The following is an 18,324-nucleotide window of genomic DNA, read 5'->3' on the forward strand; positions in this document are numbered from 1 at the left end:
TTGATCCTCACATTACAATGGCCAAGTACCTGATTTAGACTCCAATAAATACTTCGCTATGATATTTATGGTTGATAGCACACTACTGTATAGGTTAAAGCCCTCTATGATATTTCAGTTATAAGAAAGACACAGAATAAATTCTAAAGCGCCTGGTGATATACTGAAAATTAATTCATTTCTTTATATATATTTATAATTATTCTGGGTTTTATCATTCTTTACTTCATTGGTGTTGTTCATTCAAAAGAATTTATAACTGAAATATAATCTATCTTAAAAAATGAGAAATATCGGATCAATTGAAATACTCGAAAGTTGATAAATTTCTATTTTATCCAATATTTAAATGGGATTCATTTACATTTTTTAGATGATTTACATTTAAAAGAAAATTTAAAGAGGAAACTCTTAGAAAAGCTGAATCAATAAACAAATTAAAAATAGGATTAATTATTTAATGTTGATAATGATACTGTTTAATTATTTACTTAAATACCAATATTGAACATGAACACTGTTCAAAAGAAAAAGCATAGCGTTTCAATAATAAATGTAATAGGAGAAAAATATAGGAGAGGTGTGAATTCAGGAAGAAGTGGAAAAATACAACTTAAAAATTTGCATCTGAAACTTTTAGCAATTGTTGGAAAGGAAGAAGGAAAGAAAGAAAAAAAGTTTTATTTGTGAAACAGAAGCAGCTGCTGACTGGATAAAAATCATGCCACCTAATTGTTCACTTAACTTGATTAAAAAAAATTATGTTTTTTAATGTTTGTGCAGTTAAACAATAAACAAACAAAAACAAAATATACTACTAATGTTTACATATTTTTATTTAATACCTAATAGGAACTATAAACTAAACAAATATGGCAATAAGTCTCTAGAGAATATTCACATTAAATGACTTTATCTACAAATTTTCCCCATCTGATTGTAGCATTGCAGCCCTAAACCATAGATTCACAAACAGATGGCCCTATTAAAATGCAGGAAAATATCTTCTTTTACTCATCACATATTTTTATTATTTGTATTATTTATTTATTTATACTGGGTTACCTCTTCAGTCAAAGACTGGTCTCTCAGAGAGCACAGTTATGATCAGTGGCTATTGGGTAACCCCCACTTGTCTTAAAAGATGTACAAGGTTCTTTAAAAGTGCACATGCGCTAGATGTGTACACGGGACCTACGGTGTATAATCCTTATCCGAGAAGACTCGTTCTTCCACCAGAACCATGGAGCAAGTGAGCCTTGAACCCTTGTCAGCGTTATGGCTACGCAATTATGCTTCCACTATCATAACCGCTCGGCCACTCACTCACTCACTCACATATAATCGCAATGAGCTTCAGTTAAATGTTTATTTTATTTGTATATTATTTTTACAGAAGAGATAGATCTGAATGGCAATGATGAAGTGCTTACACCTGTGATGAAGCGGAAGTTGTCACGAGATGTAAAAGGATCCGTCAAAGGACGATTAAAGCGTATGGTTTCAAATGTGTCTGAAGCAGAAAGTAAAATATCAGAGGAATTAACAGTGAGTTCAGCTAATATGTTATTGTTTTTTGTGAATTTTATTCACACTGATACTGTACATAAAATGTACCTGGTTACACTACCCCAACTGTTGATGTAATGTCAGTCATTAGGCCTACCCTCTTAATAAAAAATGCAAATGTGTGGGAATATCCTCTGTCTCGCATCCCAACTGGAGTGAAATGCCCACATCAGCTGTGGTCGATGGGCATAACAATACAGCAAGAGCAATACAGGATGGGAAGCCTTGGCTATTGTTCCATATTTGAAGCTTTGGTTGTCACAGTGTCTGTCAAAAAGGTCCTGGAACTATAACAGGATTTGAACCTTGGATTGGGAACCAAGTTCATCTTCGTCGTTATGAGTTCTCACAATCATGATGTTGATTATCACGGAACTAGTCGTTGTGGTGGCAGTATTCACAGCTGGTTTTGGGTTTAGTTTTGATTGTTTGCCGGATTATTTCTGTTTATAATATAATTCTTAGTTCTCAACATGTGAAAAAATGCTTTCAAATTTGCTAATGTGTTAATCTTAATCTAAAATATCTTTACCCTTTTTTAACCTTTTATCAGTTTTCAAAAGTTCAAATGAACGCATCATCTTAGGCAACTCAAAAGTCTTCTAATAACAATCCTTATCTTACAGAAAACTGAGGAAGATAATCTCCTTGAGAGTTTCAGCATTAGTAGAACAATGCAATTGAACTCCGCAGAGTATCATTGGATCGTCATTGGTTGTATTGCTGCTGCTATCAATGGAGCGTCACAACCAGCGTTTGCTATTATATTTAGTCGCATACTTGAGGTTAGTATTAGCCCTCCTCAGTGAGGTTTCTAATTTTTTTCTATATAGATATGATAATAATATTTATTTAACCATCATAAAATGTGTTACGAATTTTAGTCATTTAGTCGACATTGTTGACTTATCGTGTTTGGAAATCAAGTTGTTGTGTGCGCCGTCTACTCTGGGTCGGAGCACTGGCTTTTTAATGGCCTCATGAAATATTCTCACCATCCAACTAATAAACATTCATTATTTGTATATCATATAATGTTTATTTGTCTTTAAGGCTTTTTCATTTCCTGATGATGAGTTGAAAAGAAGATCAAGGATTTATTGTGGAATGTTTGCCTTGATTGGTGTTGTCTTGTTTGTAGCTAATTTGATCCAGGTATAATATTTTAATAACATTTTGTCCTTTTCTTGTTCGTTTTTTTTTTTACCTTATTTAATGAAGGTGATCCATCCAGCAATTGCTGATCATTAGGGACCCTCAGAGGTTCACATGACCAACATACTGTATACACAAGATGCTTGACATAAACAAGGTCTTATTACAAGTCTTTGGAGTGGAGTTGTAATATTGTCCTTAGAAAAAATCCTGACATGTGACGGGACCCTTGGAGTTGCAGCCAAGCATCATAACCACCAAGCCACAACTCCACTTCCAATAAGATGAAATCCTTTAGAGATGTATTGTCCCCCAAAAATATGAATAAGTAATTTTGTAACTTTAATATAGTTATTCTCTTTCGTAGAAAAATGACAAAATAAATTGTTAAATTCAGCTGGAAACTCATTGGCTTGCAGCTAATTTGACTATTTTTTGCTTTAAATAAGAGTTTTTTCAGGTATAACAATTTTTGGTTAACTAGTATATCACATTTATTAAAATGGCATATTCAACAGAAAGGGACAATACATTCTTAAACAAATTGTATTTTTTATAAATTTATTGAAAGCAGACATTAATTAAGATGATTTTGTTGCTAAGTATGATAAACCTAAGCTCTAAGTTTTTGATGCTATGCACTGTCTTAACATGAGACCTCACAACATATAGTATGCTGTCCATAGACAGCAAAGAAACATACATTATTGAGCTTATGTCAGCACATAAATGCAAGTCGAACAACTTGTTGACAAGTGCTCCGAGCAACTGAACGCAACTGACTGCAATTCATACTAATCATTTCCATGTTACTATGCGCTTGCACATGCAGTACTGGTTCCTATAGAACTACAAATCGTGTTGTATGTGCAGTATGGTATTAACCATGATTAGTTACAATTGGTTACAATGTTGACATGAAAGCGCTCACACATTAGTTCATTTAAATTCTGTTCAGTTCCATCACTGGCTTGCTTGCAACCATAGAGTTCCTTTCAGTTGAGTTCTTCCATATGAAACATACACCCGCTTAAAAGCATAAGGCGGACTATATCCAACAGATGAATTAATGAACGAACCTTGATTTTTTAACAGGGAGCAGCTTTTGGTAAATCAGGAGAAGAACTTACAAAAAGAGCCCGTAGTATGTCTTTCAAGGCCATGTTGAGACAGGTAACAATCCGCAAAAGTAATGCAGCTCTCAGGGCACTATCAAAATTAATATAGGTAGTGATATGCCCAAATATAGTAGTTATAGGACATCATCCTGTCAATGTATGGGCACATCACATTTTTTTGTCACATAAAGTTTTTTTTTTTTTTTTTTTTTTTTTTTTTTTTTTTTGATCCATATTGAAAACAAAGATATTGTAATAAAATTTGTGAAATCTATTATATTGTTTTCTGAAAATCAATAGGCATTGCCTTTAAGCCCAAAAATTCAGGATGATATAATTGGCAAGGTAAAAATAGTACATTGACATAACACTGTACTTACTATGGTCTAATGGTAGGCCGTCTAGATTTACATTTGAGATTCTTATAAGAATATTTTTACTCTTATTATAAGTCTCATTAGAAAGCGATTTCTTATAACTCAACATGTTTATTTTCAAGGATATTACCTGGTTTGATGATCAGAGAAATGGTACTGGTGCATTAACATCAAGACTTGCTACCCAAGCAGCTAATATACAAGGAGTAAGATATAGGCCTATTATTATGTGTTATATATTACTAGCATTTCAATGATCTCTAGATGGCTTGTTAAAATGATTAGACTTTGTCATCTGACTTGAAAACAAAATGGACATTGTAAGTGTTAATATAACTGTAAAATATGAAACATGAAACAATACTAAAATTTATTTTCAACTTTTATTATTATTATATAACTATAATTATTATTATTTCTCATTTTCATTTTTTATTAGTGTTAGTAATTTCGAATAATTCATTTTGTTTATTTTATTTTTTGAACATACACCTTTAAATTGGTGGCACTCATGGAAAAAAAATGAAAAGGAAAATCATAGAGATAGAAATGAAATACTGTACAAAAGCATAAGGAAAGCCTTATAATACCAAAATTAAAACTAACAAATTAATTGAAACTTAAATTTTATTTGCAATACAGATGTTGTATACATTGGTCTGTTTAATTTTTTACCTTTTCCCAAGCTATCTTCGTATAAGATTTGAAGATATCAAATTAGTGTTTTTATTACGAAAACTTTGATGTATTTAGGCAACTGGAGTAAGACTTGGGACTGTATTTCAGTCAGTTTTTAACATGGGAGCAACTTTGATAATTTCATTCATTTATGGCTGGCAGCTTACTCTGTTGGTGTTAGCTCTCTTGCCTCTTATTGTCGTTGCTGGTGCAATACAGTGGAAAGTTGTGCAAGGAAATTCAGTAGCTAACAAGGTAGCATATGAAGGTGCTGGCAAGGTACAGTAGATCCATATTACATAGCCTATAATTAAAACGTGAACTTGATTGGTTGAAACGGCATCACATGACTAGCTGCTCCGAGGGCTGTAATTGCTATAGTTCTTCGAGCAGTGTTATTTTGACTATGTAATTTTCATTTAATTTTCGTCATGCGGATGAACAATTGTTTTTATTTTCATCAAAATTGGGTGATGGAAAGTTAATTTTTTTATGACCTTGGTTTTAGTATTTGAAAATATAATTAAAATTATTTTGTTGTTCAGAGACTGTATGGAGCCCAGCGTAATGATGGACTGGCCTATCATTTGTTTTGCTATTTTGAGGCCATAGGTCCATTTAACCCACAAATAGCTTACAGTGAACTATGCATACAGTAATCTCAAATGTTGTAAAACTGTATATATTTGGTTGTATCTTTATGTTATAGGTTTCGAGTGAAGCCATTGATAATTTAACCATTGCATCATTGGCACGTGAAGATACATTCTTTGACAAGTACTCGGATTACCTAGAGGAACCGCACAAGTAAGATTTTACATTTGTTGCAATCAAAAGAACCATATTAGGGCATAGACTGTATAAAATTGTCTTCATTTAGACAAAATCTTCTTTAATCCACTCTTCTTCTTTGAAAAGTCCTTTGCAAGCACCCACAATCTCCTCCAATCCCAGTTGCTTCATTGACATCTGCTGGAAATATTCCTTTTCGATAAAAGTTGGATTAATCCTTTGCTCTATTGGAAAATCCACTGGAATGCCTCTCTCTTTTGAAAAACCTGTTGAAACGCTTTCTCTTTGTTTAACACGAAATATCCACTGGACAACCTTTCTCTTTTACCATTGAAAAGTCCACTCAGAAGCCCTCCTTTTGGTTCATTGAGTAAGTTCTGCTGGAAAACAGTCTTTTGCTTTTTTCGGTAAAGGTTAGCTTAATCTGTTGCTCCATTAAAAAATTGACTGAAAAGTTTTGTATTATCTTTTAGATCAAGCCTAGCAAAGGGCCTGATAGGTGGTTGTGCCTTTGGATTCAGTCAGTGTGTTATATTCTTTATCTATGCAGCAACATTTCTTGTTGTCAGAGACAAGATGGAATTTGAAGATATATTTTTGTAAGTTGCAATAAATTTTAACATTCTATAAAAAAAACAGTTGTAAATGTATGAAATTATTATACAATTTGTGGGTAGAAGTTTATACCTAGCCAAAATGGCCATATTCTCAGACGTTTTTGTTGCCTGGCTTGCAAATATAGGAATGATTTATTTTATAGTCTATTGTCACTGATACTCTGTGAACATCTACACCTTACAGACACTTCTCCAGAAGCAGACTAACACACTTCACACCTCACCGACAGCATCACTGATCCTCCGTTCCTTATCTATACTTATAGTTGTATATTGTACTGAAGTATTATACTGAATAAACAATATGTGTTACGACAGTCAAGCGAGTAAGAGTCTTCATTAGTACCTCAACAACGCAACATTATATTACATGGTGGAAGACCCAAATTTCATAAGGAACAGAGTGAGAAAACAGAATAACAAGAAAACAAGAAATAAACACTTAACAAGACACGAAGACGAAGACGAAGACAAAAATAACCATATTTGTTTGAAAGGAGAAAACCAGAAATTTACTTTTAAACAAAAGACAAACTGAAATTATATTTGAATGAGATCGAGACAAGCAGAAATTTTATCAAATTATTACCATTGGATGAAGACAAAGAAGATAATCGAGGAAGACACAAAAGACAAGCTGAAATTATATATTTGAATGAGATCGAGACAAGCAGAAATTTTATCAAATTATAACCATTGGATAAAGACAAAGAAGATAATCGAGGAAGACCCAAGAAGAATCAAAACAGAAGCAAGCGGACAAGAACTGTTTCGTTTGGACACTTTCAACTTCACGCCGTTTTTTTTCGATCGTTTTTTTTATAATTTACTTTTTTTGAACATTGATGAACACCTTTCGCATTTTTTTTTGAATTCGTTGTTTGAAAAGTTGAACATTGATGAGCACCTTTAACATTTCTTTAATTCGTTGTTTGAACATTTAAACATTTCTGAACACTTTTTGCATTCCTTTAATTCATTTTTAATTGGATCCGAAGCATTTGGGGTAAGTCAAAACCATTTTGATTTTTGATTTGTAACCTTGATTGAAAAGTGAGAGTTTACATATATATACACTAAATTGTTTTTGATATATGATTAATAATTAATATTATAAAGTATGGTCGACGTTGTTGATAACGAAGTAATTTTAAATGAGCCTGTCAATCCACACTCCGTGCCCCACCTAAGACAAACCGATTTCCTTCCCAAAAGATATGACGGTTCCATAACCGATCACGACCAATGTAGTGCACACTACTTATCGTTTACCGACTACCTTGAGGCCCACACTTTAGAAAACCCTGTAAACAATGCCCAATTAATTAATGTAATAAGTATTTTCAAACGTAGGCTTCAGGGCCAAGCTAGACTCTGGATTGAGGGAAAGCAGTTCGATTCACTGGAATCCTTAAAAACCCAATTCATCAACAGGTTTAGTAAAAACAAATCAATCTATGCGCACATAAGAGAATACGATTCAATTACTTACACCACTGGCGACAACGCCGAAAAGCACTTAACCAAAATCAAACAAGCCGCAGACAGAATTGGATACGCTGACCAGCAGATAAAGAATAAATTTATTTCGACCCTTCCACCAAAATGTAGAGCAGCTGTAGCCATGTCCACCCCAATCGATGCCACTATTGACAATATCGTAAACAGCACACAAAATTACCTTGACCTTTCCGTAGATGATGCCACACGGGAAGTTTCATTCAATATCAATAAGGAAACAGATAATAGTCTCGAATCGCTCCAACATGAGATAAATTCTCTCAAGTTAGACATGGCCACAACAAAACGATCCCTTAATGATGATACTCGACGCTCACGTTCCCCCACCCGAAATTATACCCCAAGACGAAACCGAAGCCCAAGCCCATACAAACCCCGATTCCAGACCCCACCGACCCCAAGATATAGACAACCTCCCCCAACCTGTTATTACTGCGGGAAACCAGGCCACATAGCAAGGCATTGCCGACAACAAAACCGTTCTTACGGAAATTATCCCCCGCCATACCCATACCAACAGTCAAACAATTACTACCCTAGCCACCAGCAGGATTTTTAAAAAGGGGACTAGATGCCGCCTATAATCTGGCCCCCCATACTAAATACGACAATTTTAAGGCAAAATACTTAGGGAATTCAGATAATATTGATTTGTTACTTAACGACAGAAATTACGTTAAAGGAAATTTACCAGATGGTAGAAATGTTTTAACTTTATTTGACAGTGGTTCAACTAGAACTATAATCTCACAATCGTACGTTAATTCCTCACTTTATTTATCGCGTCTAAAGCCAATTAAAGTGAACACAACTAAATTTCGATTAGGCAACGGTGACTTCTTATACGCCAACCACTTAGTGCAATTCGAATTATTTATCCAAGCACACACATTCAAAATTTCAGCGTTAATCGTTAAAAATTTGACAGGTATTGACCTGATACTTGGAACCGAAACATTGTCTGAACTCGACGGTACTTTAAATTTTAAGGAAAACACCTTTCGCATTAGACCAAAGATTTTTAGCTTTCGTCCTGTACACAAGATTTTTCTTAAACCCGGTGATACTAGAACAGTTAAATTAAAAGGAAGGGTTCCCGCCTTTGTACGCAATTCTGATGTTGTTCTACATGCAACCACCAATATTTCAAAACTTTGTCCATCAGATATGTTAGTAAAATTACACAGAGGAGAAACCAACATTGATATCACTAACAACACAAACAGAAACGTATCTCTAAATACACATCAACCTATCGCGAGCCTTCACTTAACCAACCTTGTAACAGTTACTAACGACCTACCAATTGATAGAATAAAGTTGACCAATGACAACGCAAACAAGTACCCACATTTAGAACGTACAGACCCATTGCTATCTTTAACCAGGGAAGAGTTTTAACTCTTCCCTGCTTTAACCGAGGAAGAAATAATCAGAAAACAAGTTGATTTAACAGACAGCGTTTTAACACATAGAGAAAAAGAAGATTTGTATAAAACATTACAACAAAACAGAAACGCATTTTCACTATATGGTGAACTATCTAGCTGCCCAAACTTCAAAGCTGACATACACCTCTCTAACGATGAACCATTTTTTATTCGACCATACTTCGCGACAGACAAAGACAAACATGTTATTGAGGCCGAATTGAACAAATTAGTCAAACTAGGAATCTTAGCAGTAGGACACCAATCGTATACTTCCCCTGTCCTTCTTGTTTCAAAGAAAAATTCAAAAGATAAAAGAGTTGTCACAGACTTTCGCTATCTAAATTCCAGGATAAAACGTATTAATCACCCATTCCCATTATTAGCCGAAACTCTGAAAACAATAGGTAACGCTAATGCAAAGATTCTTAGCGTAATTGATTTGAAATCAGCGTTCCACTGTGTACCATTAGCCGAACATGCCCAACAATACACAGGTATAGCTTCATATCATGGTGGAAAGCATTATTATTATAAGAGATTAGCACAAGGATTAAACGTTTCGCCAGGTATATTTCAAGCAAAGATTGACGAAATTTTAAATGAAATCCCAAATTCTAGAGAATTCTGTATCGCCCATCACGATGATATTATTTTATTTAGCCAAGACAAATTTGCTCATAAGCAGCACCTTGTTTCCGTTTTACAAGCCCTACAATTAAATGGTTTTAGAATTTGCCCAAAGAAATGTAAGTTATTCAAGAATAAAGTGCAATATATGGGACACACCATCCTGATTAATTCTTCAGGACACGCATGTATCACACCATTAGGCGACAGGTGTGCAGCTATCCGAAATTTGCCAGTCCCACGAACCCATAAAGAAACTAAACGATTTATTGGTGCAGTAAATTATGTATCTCATTTTTTCCCTCAAATACAATCAATTTTACAGCCGTTACACACACTCGCAAGCAAACGCCGAAAATTTTGTTGGTCTACTGAACACCAGAAAGCATTTGACGAAATTAAACAATTAATGGTTAAACCACCAACTCTTCAAATGCCTAGAAAAGAAGGTAGATTTACGCTATATAGCGACACTTCAAGAACCGCAACAGGTTCATATTTAACACAAACAGTAAACGATAAAGAACACATAATAGGTTATTATTCCAAAATCTTACCACAAGCCTGTCAACGATATAGCGTCACAGAATTAGAGTTATTTGGACTTTACATTAACGTTTCAGCATTTCGACATTTACTAAAGGGTTGCGAATTTGATGCATTCGTAGACCACTCAGCAATTGTACAAATTTGGAATTCAAAAGATCAGCCATGTACACCCCGTTTACAGAAACTAATATTACAATTGTCCGGATACATTTTCCAAATTGGTTATAAGAAAGGAACTGAATTAGTTTTAGCAGATTTTCTCTCCCGAGCCCCTCGTGACGACGATTCCGAAATTGATCAAGTTGTACCCATTGCATTTAATATTACAGAGACCGAATCTCTTAACCCGATTACAAACACATCCACTAGCAGACCAGTAACAAGGTCATACGCCAAGAAAATGGGAATAAATATACCTGACCTACATAAACCCAAACCAGTACAAACGCCCGTCATTAATCAAAACCCAGTGACAACAAACACGCGACCTACACCTCAACCTTCCACTACACCACAGATAATCACGAGACAACAAACAAACGCACATCGATCACCGCCTATCGTAACGCCACCTATCGTAACGCCACCCCCAATACGTAATGTAAACATTCGACAACCTCCAGAGGAACGACTAGTAGACAAAAATAAGCTAAGCAAAGATACTACACATCGAAATGTACCAGTTGATTTGTATACATCGCCCAAACCACTAGTACCAAACATAACTGAATTTAAGTCAGCACACATCCCAAAACAACAAGACTTAGATAGATTAATGGATGTTATTCAAAGAAAGATAATTAGAGATTATAACCTCCCAGTAGATGTTAAACAATTACGTGTTGAACAAGAAACTTCACCATTTTTTAAGCCAGTTTACGATTATTTAGCTCATGATATCCTTCCAGCTGATAAGAAAGCAGCTCGTGCAGTTCAGAATAAGTCAGAGCAGTACATATTGTGCAACGGTTTACTATTCCGTTTATTTTTCCAAGATAAAGGTGGAGAATTTGTATTGCAATTATCTGTTCCTGAAAACTTAGCCGAGACCGTTATTTCTCAGTATCACGACAATTTGTTAAGTAGCCACCAAGGTACGATGCGTACTTACCTTACTATTAGGAAATTATTTTACATGCCCCTTATGTTCGAGAAAGTCAACAATTATACCCAAGCGTGTCTTAGATGTCAACAATTTCGTCCCAAAACCGATAAATTACGTCCTTTACACGATCGAGTACCAGCAACCTACCGTCCCTTTCATACACTCAGTCTAGATTTTAAGAGTATGCCAACTTCACCTTCAGGTTTTAAACATATTATGGTAGTATGTGATGAGATAACTAGATTTTTGATTTGTGTACCTTTGAAATCCATTGATGCCGAAACAATTTGCGAAGCACTAATTCAAAAGGTCATCAGTATTTTTGGACCCCCATCTCGTCTTATTTCAGATGCAGCAACCTCCCTTACAGGAAAATTATTAACACTATTATGTAACACCCTTAATATTGATAGGAAAATCATCAGCGTCCACAATCACGGTAGTTTACAAGTTGAACGTCATATCCGCACCGTATCGGACCTGTTAAAGGTCAACCTTAACCAATTCGGAATAGATTGGGTTAGATTTGTATCAACAACATGTTATGCTTATAACTCGTTTTCATCCCCACATCTAGGAAACCACTCCCCTTACGAATTAGTTTTTGGCCGCCAACCTCCAAGTTTGACCTCATTAGCATTTAACCCTATTTCAGGATTGTCTCATTCCTATGAAGAATACTTTGAACATCTCAAGAAGAAATTTCAAAACATTTCACAGACAATGCTACAATTACAGCGAACACAACAAAACGTCCAAAACTCGAAAATTTCCCAACGCTTAGAAAAAAGTCCAATTTACTCAGTAGGACAACTCGTATATTTATACAAGCCAACATCATCATCACTAACGGCAAATTCAAAGAAAATCGCCGCAGAATGGGTCGGACCATTAGTAATTCATGAAGTACTAGACAGAACACACTACATCCTAGCGACGATTAAAGGAGAAATACTTCGCGACGTATTCAATTATAACAGACTGAAACCTTGTTTTATGAGAACGCCTAAAGAACGCAAAAATTTTACACATCTACAAAAACTTAAACAATTGTTGAATGAACCCACCGATGATAATAACGATAAAATCCAAAACACCATTAATGTAGTAAATGACGAAATCAATGTTGAATTTGTAGACGAACATGATAGGACACCCGCCCAATTGCAATCAGATACCCTTACACATCCAACTAAGATAGAACCCCTTAACTTGCAACCTTACATTGACTGTGTAGAGAATAACATGGGATTAGCAGCCCCATTCCAAATGAAAGAAGAACAAATTAAGGAACAAACTAATCTAATTATGACAGCACCTAATGATTCAAATATGACATTAAACCGAGGTAGATTTAAAGCAGGACAGTTCCAAGTTTTAGTTTCGTATTCTAAACCCACTTCAGCCAAACGCAACACCGATAAAACAAAACACGAATCTAATGATCGCAAATTTTGGTGGAATATTGACAGATATAACGATACAGATAAATTGATTAAAGAGATCATTAATGATAAACAGATACCGATAAGTGGATCGCCAAACCGATTCATAAAACGTTTGTATAATGCAACAAGTTACTGATTTAATTTTTTTTGCAAGATTATTTTTAAATTACGACATTTGCTAAATGATAGCATAGTCTACGTATTTGATGAGATTTGTTTAGTAAATGATGTGATTTTAGTTAAAAGAGAATTGAATTTATGTTTAAGTATTGATTTGTAACGAGTTTTTTGATAAAGATTAATTTTGAATTTTAATGATCGATATATTGAGATATTGAAAAGAACGACAATCATTTTGTAACAAATATTTTGTTTAACCTTTGAGTCGTTAATCTCAAGCATTAATTAATTGATATACAATAACAGGAGATTTTCTTAGTACTTTTAATTGTAATTTTTTTGACATTGAGTGCAAAAGTCGAATTTGTCGACCGATTGAAATCGTAATTACCTGTGAATATAAATGCTTAAATCGATAAAGTTGTGACGATAACGATATATTGTGGATAAGTTTGTGTCAACGGGACACACACATTTGTTTCTTTAAAGCTTTAAATGATTAAGTTTGATATTTTGATTCTAAACTAATCAGCCACAGTTTCTTGAGTTTTATGTTTTAATTTGATGATTTATGTTTGAAGACCATTAGAACGCGATGAGTTGTCGCACGATTTGATGTATGTTCAATGTAACATACTATTTTTAAGTTTTGTATTTTTATTTTCAACTGATTTATGTTTGATTTACGCGAATTTTATACCAAATTCATTTTTAATTTTAATTTTTTTAAAGAGAGAGAAGAGAGAGAGTGAAAGTGATAAGGTTACACTTCAGAGTCAATGGTTTTGGCTAACTCAATTTTTGCTTATATGTATAATAATGTTTTTTTTCTTTTATATAACTTTAATTTTGCATGCCACTATTATAACCATTTTTATATTTTAAATAGATTAGAAAAAAAAAAAGGGAAACAGAGGGATGTAATATAACGATATACTTTTATATTTAAGAAATTGACCTTTGTATCGGAATTCAAATAGGTTCACAAACTTGACCCAGAAAGTCCAGAGGAGAGTTTGTCCAGATGTTTTAATGACCATTTAGTTTATAATAGAATCCCTAAAGAAAACACTTAGCTTAACTTTGTGACTGTTCCCATCGTAAAACAATTAGATATTGACAGTTTTAAGCAGAGATTCGACAGGGCCAATTCATCATTGTAACCTCCCCAGATAAGATCAATCATTCCCACTTAAACACCCCTGGACCAACTTAGGACCAATCAGTAACCTCTAAGATTACGTAGTGACATATGCAAATGAACCGAGGGCCAATATACTCCCAAGTTTCAGAAGGGCCCAGACACACCTCACAGCCACTTCTTCAGAAGAACATCTACACCTTACAGCCACTTCTTCAGAAGAACATCTACACCTTACAGCCACTTCTCCAGAAGCAGACTAACACACTTCACACCTCACCGACAGCATCACTGATCCTCCGTTCCTTATCTATACTATTTCCAATGACCATTACAGTAAAATCCGCACACAAATCAATATATTCATTAGAAGTATACTTTTCAAATTTTTTGAATAACTATTGTTATTGTTTACACCACCAGAGTTTTTTCAGCCATTGTGTTTGGAGGGTTTGCGTTAGGCCGGGTGTCTTCTCTAGCTCCAGATTATTCTAAAGCCAAGATAGCTACAGCTCAAATGTTCCAACTCATTGACAAAGTGCCAGACATTGATTCATAGTACTACTGGAAAAATATTGGTAATTTTAAGCGACTTTTCACAACTCTCTTCTTTGGTCTGCTGTGCCACCCTCTGCCTCCTACCTAAAACAGAATAGTACTATTGCCTTACTCTAGCCTACCTCTATCTCAGATTTAGTTTAGAGGTAATCTTTTACTTTGAAAGCTAAGATATTCTGTACAGTTGGAGGAAAGTTGGAGATAAGACTATATTTTTAACAAATATGGTTCATAAAATCTTTATCAGACAGTATAGAATCAACATTTTATTAGTAGTAGATGGCGCTAAATTGTATAGTGTCGTTTGTACTGTACTGTACTGTACTTTCAGGGTTCATTACATCATAAGTTCATGGGCACATAAACGTAAATGTCCACTTAATCTAAATTTGCTTTTATTATCATCAAAAATCTGATGCCTTTATTTTTTTTATTATAATAGGAAAACTTTAAACCTCAAGTTCGTTTCCGCAATGTAAAATTCAACTATCCATCAAGACCAGATATTCAGGTTCTTCGGAACCTGTCAGTGGATGTCAGTGAAGGAGAGAAGTTGGCACTGGTTGGCAGCAGTGGATGTGGTAAAAGTACTGCCATCCAGTTATTGGAGAGATTCTATGATACTCGATCTGGAGAAATTGTAAGTATTTATTCATTTAAAACATCTGAGTGGCAGATTTGAATCTGCATAATTATCTGATACAAACACAATTATTGTAAGGACATTTTCTTATGTTGCGTAGGTTGCATTACATTGCGTCGCTAGTGGGAACCAAGCTTTAGTAAATCAGTAAATAAAAAATATTTCAGAGCAAGGCAAAACATCTGCCAATTACTTACTTTCTGACATAAAGCTACTCAACAGAATAATCATCTGATAAAAAACAAGTCAAAAAGTTAAATCATATGTCTTTCAATTCTTTTAGCTTCTAGACAACTTTGAGATAAAATTATTGAATGTCAAATGGTTGCGGTCTCAAATTGGTCTTGTGTCTCAAGAACCAACCTTGTTTGATTTGACGATTGCTGAAAACATTGCTTATGGTGATAATGGCCGACAAGTCAGTTTGGATGAGATTATGGACGCGGCGCAACAAGCCAATATTCACAAGTTTATAACGTCACTTCCAGAGGTACATCATATAATGATTACTAATACTAGCAATGCACCTTATTTTTTTCTTTTATTTGATGTATTTAGGCTCATGTGGCCAAGGATTACCAATAGTAAATTAATCACTGTCCTATTAGATAGGTGGTAATGAATTCAAATTTCTTTCACCTATCTTAAATTGTATCTAGATTTAGCCGTTTTTGGAAAAAGATGATCTAGTCTATGAGAAGGGTCTTTGAGTTTCTGGAAGTATCCTAGCACAGTCTAGTTTGGCGTTCACATGCATAGGCACAGTACACTGTGTTGTAACTGGGAAACATGATTCTATAATTGCCCTTACTTTCATTTTAACTGTAGGGCTATGATACAAGAGTTGGAGATAAGGGCACCCAGTTGTCTGGAGGTCAGAAAGAACGAGTAGCGATTGCACGTGCTCTGGTACGCAATCCGAAGATTCTTTTATTAGATGAAGCGACATCAGCATTAGATACAGAAAGTGAAATGGTAATAGTGCATTTACATGTACAGTATTTCTGATAGACATCATTTATTATTGTATTCAATTATTCTGAGATAGGCAGACACAACGCAAAACAACTTTTGTGGAAATAATGGCATCTTGGTTACGCTTAACCTACAGTAGCTGTCTTGGATATTTTCAATTCAATTCAATTCAACTTAATATTTATTTCTTCCTTCAAGAAAATGAGGTAAACATAACAAATTCCATAAAAAAAATATAACAAGTCAATTGATGATAAAAAAAATAAAGTATACAGATATCAATAAAAGGAAGTAGGCAGTGCCCAAGAAGATACAAATCTTGTGGCGGGCCAGCCTATTTACAGACACAGGTAATACGGACAAAAATTTAAAAAAAATAGGATTCAAAATACAGGACGTAAGGACAGGGACATAACATGATAGATGATAGATATGAGAACATTATAATACTTACAATTTATGACATTGTTTTTGTTAGAATGAAAAACAAACAGTTTTTTTTCCCAACACAACATGCTTAAACTCAAACTGCTTCATAGAGACACTTTTTTTTAACTCACTCCCTCTTGTGAATCATGCACTCTTGCAGTATAAAAAGTAAAAATATCATAAAATAATTATATACCTTTATGTTGTCATAATGTGGAATAATTGTACATCGTTACAATTATGTGTAACTTTCTGGCAGGAATTATGCTGAATTTTAATATCAACTTTTTTTTTACTTTCGTTAGGTTGTACAAGATGCTCTGGATAAAGCTAAGAAAGGTAGAACATGTATAGCCATAGCGCACAGACTCTCCACAATACAGGATGCAGACAAGATAGTGGTTATCAAGGCTGGCCATGTCTCAGAATCTGGTACTCACCAAGAACTCTTAGAGCAACAGGAATTCTACCATATGCTTTTTACCGCACAGGATCTGCAACACTGAATGGAATTGGATGGTTACTTTAATTAATGTGTTTCTGCTGAAAATTTAACAGGTTTTAGTTAAAGACCATGTAGCAGATTATTTTTTACTAAAAATAAACCAATTGTTTGTATCAGTTGTCTGTGGTTGGTTGTGTAATGACATCATTATTATCCATAGAGACACATCCACATCAACCATGGAAACTGTTTTTTTACAATTCAAAACAATCAGTTTGGTTTTTAAAACCATTGTTTTTATTACTAGGGCTATTTCTCCCAGACAAAAAAAGCTAGCAAAAACAGTCCTTACACTCCATATGAACTTATTTATGACATTAATTTTTACCATTTTTTGGTGATCAGTTAGGGGAAAGTTGGCCAACAGAAATGGAGAAACCTGGTACAAAGAGTAAGCAAGGCAGCCCAGGCGGAGAAATCAGTAGATTACTCGCCGAAGGGGCACTAAATAAATAAATAAATAATAGTTAGGGGAAAAATGGCAAAATCAGCACTGATCATTAAGGTATTATAGGAATTTGGGAGTTGCCTAAACAATGGAGACTATCTTGCATCTTGGGACCTCTAAAGGTTGGTATTCATATTATCACATTGAACATTCCTATATTAAACAAATGATTACAATGACTAAAGAATTTTTCAGCTGAAAAATAACCACATAAACACCTAGAAAGTAGGAAGCCTTTTGCCATTTTTCCCGGACTTTCATGATTTTGGATATCTCTTTGCAATATCTAATTTTTATGTGAAGGTTTAGCTCTATTTAAACTCATTCCTGAGATTATTATTTAAACTTTTTCCGTCAATTTAATTATCATTCCAATACCTTAATCCTTACGCAGAATAACTTTGATAGACGATAAATGGTGTGTTTAGGTGGTGTTTATTCTAAGAGTTAGCAGTAGAATAATATTGCAAATATACATATTTTATTTTAAAATAAAGTTATTGATATTTTATAAAA

The 18,324-nt window shown here is 34.3% G+C and overlaps 1 pseudogene; it reads left to right on the forward strand.

Annotated features, from left to right (window-relative positions):
• Window positions 1-16,617, forward strand: part of LOC140040797 (ATP-dependent translocase ABCB1-like) — a 79,696-nt pseudogene extending 63,079 nt beyond the window's left edge.
• Window positions 16,618-18,324: the final 1,707 nt, after the last annotated feature.

Source organism: Antedon mediterranea, chromosome 1 (assembly GCF_964355755.1).
Source record: "Antedon mediterranea chromosome 1, ecAntMedi1.1, whole genome shotgun sequence".
In the NCBI taxonomy this organism is placed as follows: domain Eukaryota; kingdom Metazoa; phylum Echinodermata; class Crinoidea; order Comatulida; family Antedonidae; genus Antedon; species Antedon mediterranea.